This window comes from Corvus moneduloides, chromosome 8, assembly GCF_009650955.1.
Source record: "Corvus moneduloides isolate bCorMon1 chromosome 8, bCorMon1.pri, whole genome shotgun sequence".
NCBI lineage: Eukaryota > Metazoa > Chordata > Aves > Passeriformes > Corvidae > Corvus > Corvus moneduloides.
This window is the reverse complement of record NC_045483.1, coordinates 28,759,583-28,768,497: the sequence shown is the minus strand read 5'-3', so window position 1 is coordinate 28,768,497 and position 8,915 is coordinate 28,759,583. Positions and strand designations below refer to the sequence as shown.

The window sequence follows — 8,915 nt, the reverse complement described above, 5'->3', positions numbered from 1 at the left end:
AGGAATCCCAGGAAAATAAGTCCATGTACTTGACTCAAAGAGACAACAGTTTATCAGTTACTTAGATGTGCACTGAAGAGCTTGGTGGGCTGTGTTTAACTGGTGGCTTGAGATGCTATAAACAATGGAATTGAAAACACAAGCACTCCCTGATAAGTACAAGCTCCAGTCAGTAACAGGTGATCTTTTACATTTGCCATCTTTGGAGGGAAAAAAAGTCCAGTGCATTACAGAATTAATTTTATTGAAATGCTTAATATATTTTACTTTTTAAAAGCTTCCAAGTAGTTTACCAGTTTGCAATTCATCAAGAAATGCATTTGATGTTCCTCCAAAAGGCACTTTCATCACTCCTTCTTTGAGAACATAACTGAATGCAAAGTAAAATATCCAATTGCTAGTAGGTTGATGGGACAAAGGGTTTTTTCCATCGGGGAAGAGAACAGAAATAACTCTAAAGGCAGCTTTGCTAGGCGTCTGGGGACAGAGCTGCTGCTTGGGGTGTAGTGTTCATGAGCTGTCCATAGCAGGAGGGAAATAAGCAGTGTCCCTCTCTTTTCCATTGACTTGCAGTCTGCACTGTCCAGGAGCAGGAAATGAGATTGCACTGGCTGGAACAGAGAGCACCAGGCTGGTCCCAGGAGGTGCACCAGGCCCACAGCCTCCCCCAGGCAGTGAAACAGCCAGGCTTGGGTGACATCTGAGGGATGTGGAGTCCCAGAGACCACCTGGGAATTCTGACAGCATTACATCAAGGTGAGAAATGCAAAATCCAGCATAGATGCTAGAGGTCTATTTCCCTAATCAAACAGATGCAGATGAGGTGAACAGGACTGGGACTGCCAACAACACTGTTTTGACTGTCAAAAATTAATATATTTAGCATATAAAATTAAGCTTATTGCAAATGTGTTAGATTTAATGTAGGATTTTTATCAAAAGTGCAGTATCTCTTCATGCATTAGATAACTTAGCTTGCAGGTCAGGGCTTTGCCTCACTGTTGGACTTTTATTGTGACATTTGATCTGAAAGCCAATATTTGAAATGAGGGCACAGAAGCTTTCCTTCAGGCCTGCAGGTAGCTAAAGTGACAGCTCCATGTCCCAGCTTCACACCAGAGGTTCAAAATTCTGCACAACCAATGTAACCTGGGGTGTTTTGCTTCACAGCTAAGGGACTGTGATCCTAAATATTATTTACCTACTTAGTAGTAGTTATTTAAGAAATAGTAATTAGGCACATTGAAATAGTTAACACATATAAGTAGTTTATGTTAATGTAATACTTTTAAACTGACATCAACAATGTTCTTATCAGACCCATTTGTTGATTACTAATTATTTTAGTCTGAAAGCATTTTTGTGGGTGTGGGGAGAAGTGACTTTAGCAAACAACTTCAAGTGCTCCTGTAGTGAATGTATACGGTGATGTCAGATAGAACAAAACCTTTCTGGTCTTGTGGCCTTGTCTCAGTTCCTTTGAATTTAATTATTGAAATTACCTACTATTGTTCCTAAATTAAATATTTAAGCTTTCTAAATGGCTGCCGTCCTGGTTTAGTTAAGGTGAGGTGATTGGTACTGACAGAAGAAGTGAGTTGGATCCTGGTATTGGGGGGGATCACAACTTGTCACTGTTTTCTCAGCACTGCCACCCCTGTGAGGGCCAGTCCAGCACTCTGGTACTGCACAGGCTAGGAATTTCCATGGAGATTTGTTTGCAGTGTCCTGGCTGGGCAGAGGAATATCTGGAGCCAGCTTCCACCTCTGGAAGTACCATAAAAGTGAATATCCTTTCTGCATTACCCGAGGTTTTTTCAGTCTGTGTTTTTCACTTCTCTGATGTTTAATGAGATAATGAAGGAAAGTCACGAGGGGAAGAGAGTCAACTTAGTAATGCATTCTTTGTTTTTGTATGATTTGAATGGAGCTAGGTGTGAATTTTATGCATCTATCTGTCATTCTAATTATGGGGGGAGGGAGGTGGTGTAGATATCTGCAAAGTCCGAAGGCTGTAAGGGTACCCCGTACACAAGAACTTAAATTAAGGAGTAATAAAATAAAGTACCAGTTTATTGCCACTATGGTGCTGAACAAAAGGGCTGGGAATGTCAGATTTATCTTTGTTGCATGCCTTTAGTTTTTTTTAAAAGGCAGGTGATTATGTTCTAGCTACATGTTTTCTGATTTTGGTTTTTTGGGGTGTTTTTTGCATGCATCTTAAAACTTTTGAGGGCATGTAGAAAAAAAATATTTTTAAAATAATTTTAAAATGAAGACTGGGAGACAGTCACATTTTCTTGAATATAATGTGAGATTCTAATGATAATTTAAATTATTCATAAAGCCTAAATAATTAGTCACTCTAGTTTTCAAGCAGACAGACAAGCAATATATACTGCATAACTAAGGTTAGAATTCTGTTTTAGGTGTTAAGTAGCATGAACACATTTATAAAATCTTATTTTTAAGAGATCCACCTTGTGCTTGTAACAGCACAGCCATCACATATTTCTTCTCAAATTTTGTATCATCAAGCACAGATTCCATGCTAACAGACTTTAATAGTTAGAGGAACTTGAATATTTTTAAGCCCCTTCATTTGCTGGCCAGGCTGCATTAGCCCAACATGTCCCTCATCAGATCTCCAGGAAACACCTGAAGAATGAGGCAAGGGCAGACTGATGTCCCCAGGGTACTCTGCCATCCATAAAGGATGTATGGCAGCTGATTTCTGAGCCACACATGCCGTCTTTTGACTTCCATGTCCTCCGTGGTTTTTGGTGTTCTCCATGGCTGTGTCTTGTTTGGTTTTGATTCTCTGCAGCCTTTTAACTGCAGGCCATTCAAAAGCAGAGCTTTTTCTCAGTGTAAATTCACACTAAGGGAAGAAACACTTCCTTTTGTTTGTTTTGAAACTAGCAATGGTACGCTCATATCCTTCTGTTGTTCCTAATCACTGCTTTACAGATAGCTGTGACTGTTCCTGACACACACTCTTGCCCAAGGCCCATATTTTATCATCCTCTTCCAAGTCATGTTCAGACACATTAGGCTCTGGAGTGGCCTTGTTAACGTAGTCCATCACAGAGAAACTGATTGATACCCGATCATCCTTTGCACCACCTTTTGTTTCTCTACGCCCTTTCATGAGACATAAAGAGGCAGGAAAGCAGCACAGCAAGCAGTAATCATGATACAGGCAAAGCAGAGATTTATGTATTGCCTAATGAAGGCTTTTCTTTGTGCTCTGTGCCTGGCCTAGGATTGCTCATATCAGTTTTCCTTTATTCTGTTGTTGTTTGACTGTTAGCACTGTGCTGAAGCTGCCCTAAAGCTGGCTTGGAGGTATGGCTTTTCTCGGTCATTAGGGAGGATGCAGAGGCAATCTTTTCATATGAAAAGCTGTCTGAGGGGTGGGGGCTGAGGGTAAAGGTCTCTCATGTTCATTTCTGTCACTGAATTTCCTCTGCCTTTTTTTTTATGCCTTAAATATGATTTTTAATCATTTAATAGTCACGAAGTGGTTCTTTCTGTGGTCCTGAACACGTGCTCCTCTCCTTTGAGAACTGTGTTTGCTGTCTTGAGCAGATGTCATCCATCCCCTCCCTGTTAAGCCCCTCTGAGTCATTTATAACAGTGTCTGCCTGTATTGGTCCCTGAAACCTCTCCTGTAGCCCTCATCTCTTCCGTAGAAAATTATATTCACATGTCACACTTGACCCTATTCTTCAGGATCTGGCCTGGAAATTGTAAAAATTCAGCCTGACACGGAGCCTGGCACTTTCCAGTTTCTATTTCCTGGGCAGTGTTAGAGCTGTGGATGGCACATGGCAGCCAGGAGTGCAGGCACCCCACTCCTGTGATGGGTGACAACCACTGAGCCACCTGCTCTGTGCCCATTGCTGCCTGGCACAGAGCAGGGTTTGGGGCACGGGGGCCTGCCGAGGCCCTTCCCAGCTGGGGTGTGCGTGGGGCTGGGACTGCCGCTGGCTCTGAGCGATTGGTGCTCACCTCTTGGTCCATGATGGCTTCTGCCACTAACAGCTGTGACAGTGTCTTTGTTATTTCCCTAATCCCCTCCCCAGGTAAGTGTTCCCAGCACAGGACATCATTAACATTCTCTCACATCATCAGAGATACCAAGTAAGACTTTATTTTTCTGGCGGGAAGTCAAATATGCACTAAAAAGAAATGAGAACCAATTGTGAGTATTTTAAATCAAAAACCTGCTAGAAATGGCATGGCAGTATCCTGTTGCCCACTTCTATGGGAATTAAATATGACTCCTGACTTGTAGGTACTATTTGAGTATTTCCCTGTGCAATATGCTTGGTAATGCAACGAGGGCTGGAGCTCAAATACATTTTCACATGTAAAGATTGTAAGGGAATTTTCTCTAGGAAGAAAAAAATAAAAGAGGCACTGGAGAGCAGAGCAGCCTATAAACCATGCAGAGACACAGCTCAAAAGTGACTTTATTTTGAAACAAAGGAGTTGCTTATTTCCATGAAGCTGAACTGTGTTTATTTCAACTCTGATAAATGGAGACACATGTGACAAATGAATGTCTTAGTAGTTTTGGACAGGGAAACTGATAAGGTCCTATCTTGTTTGCATCAAAGTCCTAAAATCCATAGAATTTAATCAAACCAGAAGTGTTCACCGAACTTTATAACAAAATAATACCTTCTATTTTCCTTAATAAACCTGACATCAGCATTGTTAACATTTGGCCTTCAATTTCTTTAAAATTATTTTAAATGTCACCTACTATCAGTATAGAAGGAATGATTTCTAGTAAGACACCAGGATTGAATCACTCTGTAATTATAATAATTGTATTTACAGAGGAGGAAACAGGTTCTCTCATAGGGAGAATATTTTAATTTGTTCTGCTGTTTGTGGTGTCTCCTTTTCTTTTTCTTTTATTTTTTTTTTCTTTAATTCCCAGTGGGTAGGTTACAAAGTAAAAAGACAGAATTTTCCCCAGGAGACTGATTCTCCCCAGGCAGAATACATATTTTAAAGTGACTACCATCAATGTGATGTGGTAATAGACCTTCATCCCTGATGCAAGCACTGGCAGTAACTGAGGCATCCGAGGCATCATTTACTAGAATATAACTGCAGATGACTTTTTGTGGCTTTTTGTAGCAATCTGACTTCAATTCAAACCATAATCAGCTAATCACTGGCAATTTTCAGATATGAGTCAAGCTAATTTCAAGACAATCCGCCTTAGTTTCATTGAGCAGCCCTGGGGATGATGTTTATGTTGATGTCCATTAGTATTCCAACTGACAGTAATGTAAGCTCTGCAAAAAGGAAAAAAAAAAAAAAATCCCACAAAAAAAAAGGCCTCTCTAAAATGAGCAATAACAAAAAGTCTGCCAGCCTTTCTGCAGAAGTGCAGAAAATGGAAGTTTATTTTTCACCACCTGTGTTCCCCCAGCAGGAGATCTGAACCTGGGATGGAGCTGTGTAAGTAAGCAAAGGGTCATTGAGGATACTTACCCTGACTGGAAGGGGTACTTTAGCTTCTCTTCAGCACTGAACGTCAAAACATTTGCTGTGCCTAAAATCATGGAAACTAAGAATGGGGTTGGAATCAAGGCCTCACAACATGTCTGTGACTTTTTGCAAGAGCTTTTAGCTTCAAACCACCAACAACTCCCCTGCCATGCACCACTAAGGTATGTAAATGAGTCTAGAACCTGATAGATTGAGGGGTCTTTTTCCTTGTGTTTTGCCTTTTAACCATTACTTGAATTGTTTCTCTCTTTGCAGCCTGTAGACTTAGATATACACAACACCCCATTTGCAGAGAAACAACCCCCACCACACAGAGGTGTGGGTCTTCGAGTCATGCAGCCAAAGAGATGCTGTGAGACTGAAGTGGATAACTTAACCAAACGAGCAGATTTCTTTTATGGAAACACTCTATAAGTCCATTAGTTTATGAGCAGAAATTGGGTGGGTAAATCCTGTCCCTGGCACTGCTGAACACACAGGGGGGTGTTTTTGGCATCTATTTCATGGTGGGGGGAGTAAACACTGAGGTCCATTTCGTGATGCAAGATAATATTGTTATTGCAGTACTAACCTTGCCAGGGAGCATTTGTTTCATTTTGCCATCGTGGTTAGCAACTGCAGCTTTGGAGCTATTGCCAGTGCTTCCTTTGTCTTCAGCATGCCAGTAAGAGGAAATTCAAGTGCTGTGGGATCTCTTGGCCTCTTCTTGGGAGCCTCGGAGAGAAACTTCTCAGTGCCTCAGTGCCAGAGACACGCAGGGTCTGTCCCTCCCCCCTCAGAGGCCTTAGTGGTCTTGGCACCTCACTGTGGGGGAGGAACAAGACAGAATTTTCACCTAAACCCTGATGGGGAATCCCCAGAGAGAGGGACAGGAGTCTCTTATTGCAGCTACTATTATTTGATCAAGCTTGAAAACAGCAAATCCCACAAAACCCCATGAAATATGCAGCACTAAAAAAAAAATCTTTATTCCAAATCAATCACCACTTAAGCAGACTGAAATGAACAGTAAAAAACTACACCCCCAGTGTGTTGGGCAATCAGATATTCAGTGCTTCATCTTGAGTAACACCAGCCAGGAAACACTTCTGTGGCCATCCCCTGTTTGGATCTCTATTAACTGTGATCACTGAGGAAGTGGACCTGGAGTCATAAACAACTTTATTCAGGGTACAAGGGTGGTGAGATGGCAACCAGAGTGATAACACAGCTAAAAAGGGAATACAGATTAATAGAAAGTGTTCAGAATGTCATTTGAAAAAGCAGCGGTCCTTCACCCTTGATAGCGTGTTCAGCTGGCTGCATCTCAAAAACATGAAGAGCAGAAACAGTTCTACAGAGATAACATGATTGGTTCTGTAGGAAAGCTTCCATAAGGAGAGAATGTGAAATGACAGTACCTGTTTATCATGGATGAGATAAATCAGGCAGAACAAGCTCCTGTTAGACAAAGTAATTAACGGCATCCTTGTTCTCAGAAAGGTCTTCTTTAAGGAGATTTTAAAAAATAAAACATGATTTAATTATGGTGGGTAACAGCAATTGTGAAGCTTGCACTGATCATGCAACATAAACATTATATTGCATGTCACAGCTGCACATTAGAACATAGGCAACATTCTTGTGCTATCATATATGTTTTTATGTGGCATATGGCATAGAATCTTCTGATGTATTATATTGGACCACATTAACTTTTATTGCAGTATTACACTGTGATAAGTTGTGTGTATATATCCACATTACAATACATTATGTATGAGATGTACAATGTATGCACACAGTGTTATAGGTCCATGTCTATATAAAACATAATTAAAAATCTAATCTTAATATATTAATACCAAATTTCTTTTTGGTCACATTTAACAAAAATATAGGAGAGAAATAAAAGAGAGGAACCTAAGATGGATGAGAAGAAACTCCCTAGGTGTGTTAGATATAATTATGTAATTGCTATATGAGTTTAGATTATATGAGTATGTATATTTTTATAGACTCCAGATGTTGGACTATATGTCTAAAATGCATATTTCAAATATATATACACAAATAAAGCATGTTATTATTTTTGTATTTATAAAATCTACAAATCCTATACATGCAGATATTTTTATATATGACATACATAGAAGAAGAGGTGCCATCATGCTCTATGGGTATATGGATTGATATAACAGCAGTTTTTTCCACGCAGGTCATTCCATAATTGCTCATTAGGAAGGAGGTTGCCTGAAAAACAAAAGACTGAGTAGCAGCAAAAAAATAATTACTGTGGAGTACTGGACACAATTTTTTCTGTGTGTCAATCTGAGACACAGTTGAGATAGTTACACGTTGCCAATGTCTTACAGCAGTTACAAAAGAAAGCTTCCAAGGCCCTTTTTGAGGCGGCTCCCACCACACCCAACCACAAATCCCAAGATCTGTCCAACTGCAATAGTTCTAAATGTCATTCCTTTGTCATTGCATGTTGATGCTGTAGCCGGAAGAGCAGACTTGGTGCTGTGTGCTGGGGCCCGTGGAGGTGTTAAGAACATTTCTGTGCATTTGGGAAGAAACTTCTGCTGCCCAAAGAGGCTCCCAGCTCCACAGAGTGCTGCAGTTGATCCCACAAGGCACCTCATGCCACTTTGGCCTGATGGGGAGTGTGGGAAGGTGTAGTGCCAGTGTGACTGGCCCACAGAGTGATTTAAAATACCTTCCGTGCAGATTTTGCACAGCAGCGCTGCCAGCGCCATAAATATTCATGGGAAGCAAATACAAGAGGAATTTGTGCACAATGAATGTATTTTAAAAGGGTTGTAAAATACTCAGAGAAAATATGTCCAGCATGAACTAGAGGCCCAAGTCTGGGAGTTACTGACACATTCCCCCAGCACTAAGCACCTGATTGCAGCTCCTCAGATTCCTGAGACAGGCCTAGGTCCTGAGCAGAACAAGTACCCATAGGCTTGCTCAGTACTTTGTATATTCCAGCCCTACCAGAGTGCTTGATCCAGAGATACTCTGCTAGAAGCTCTTAAAGCACTCTCTGACCTGTGGTGCTGCCATATGTCAAAGTCAGATATTCAGTGAGAGAAATGTGGAATTCCCCTGAATAAATAACACAAATGGAAGATTATGAATACAGTTTTGCTATTAAAATGAGAATTTTGTTCCACATTTAAGTAATTTGTCATTAAAAAATACAGCCCAAGTAGTAGATCCAACAGTACGAGAGAAAGGTAAAGTCATGTTTGGTAGCAGGAATGCTAAGCTGTTTTTACCTGGGCTCCTCTCAGAACTATCTTTTAGCAGGATCACGATTTATTGAGCCCTGCTTGTTTGAGATGAACAGTGGCTTCCCCTTCATAGCTTTTTGCTGGGGGGGAGGTATT

The 8,915-nt window shown here is 40.8% G+C and overlaps 1 long non-coding RNA gene across 1 annotated transcript in view; it reads left to right on the top strand.

Moving 5' to 3' along the window:
* The first annotated feature begins 293 nt into the window (after positions 1–293).
* LOC116447091 overlaps positions 294–8,915 on the top strand; it is an 11,292-nt gene continuing 2,670 nt past the window's right edge. The window contains exons 1-2 of the long non-coding RNA XR_004241481.1: positions 294–756; positions 5,456–5,696. This is a non-coding gene — a long non-coding RNA (uncharacterized LOC116447091). The remainder of the gene's footprint in view (positions 757–5,455; positions 5,697–8,915) is intronic.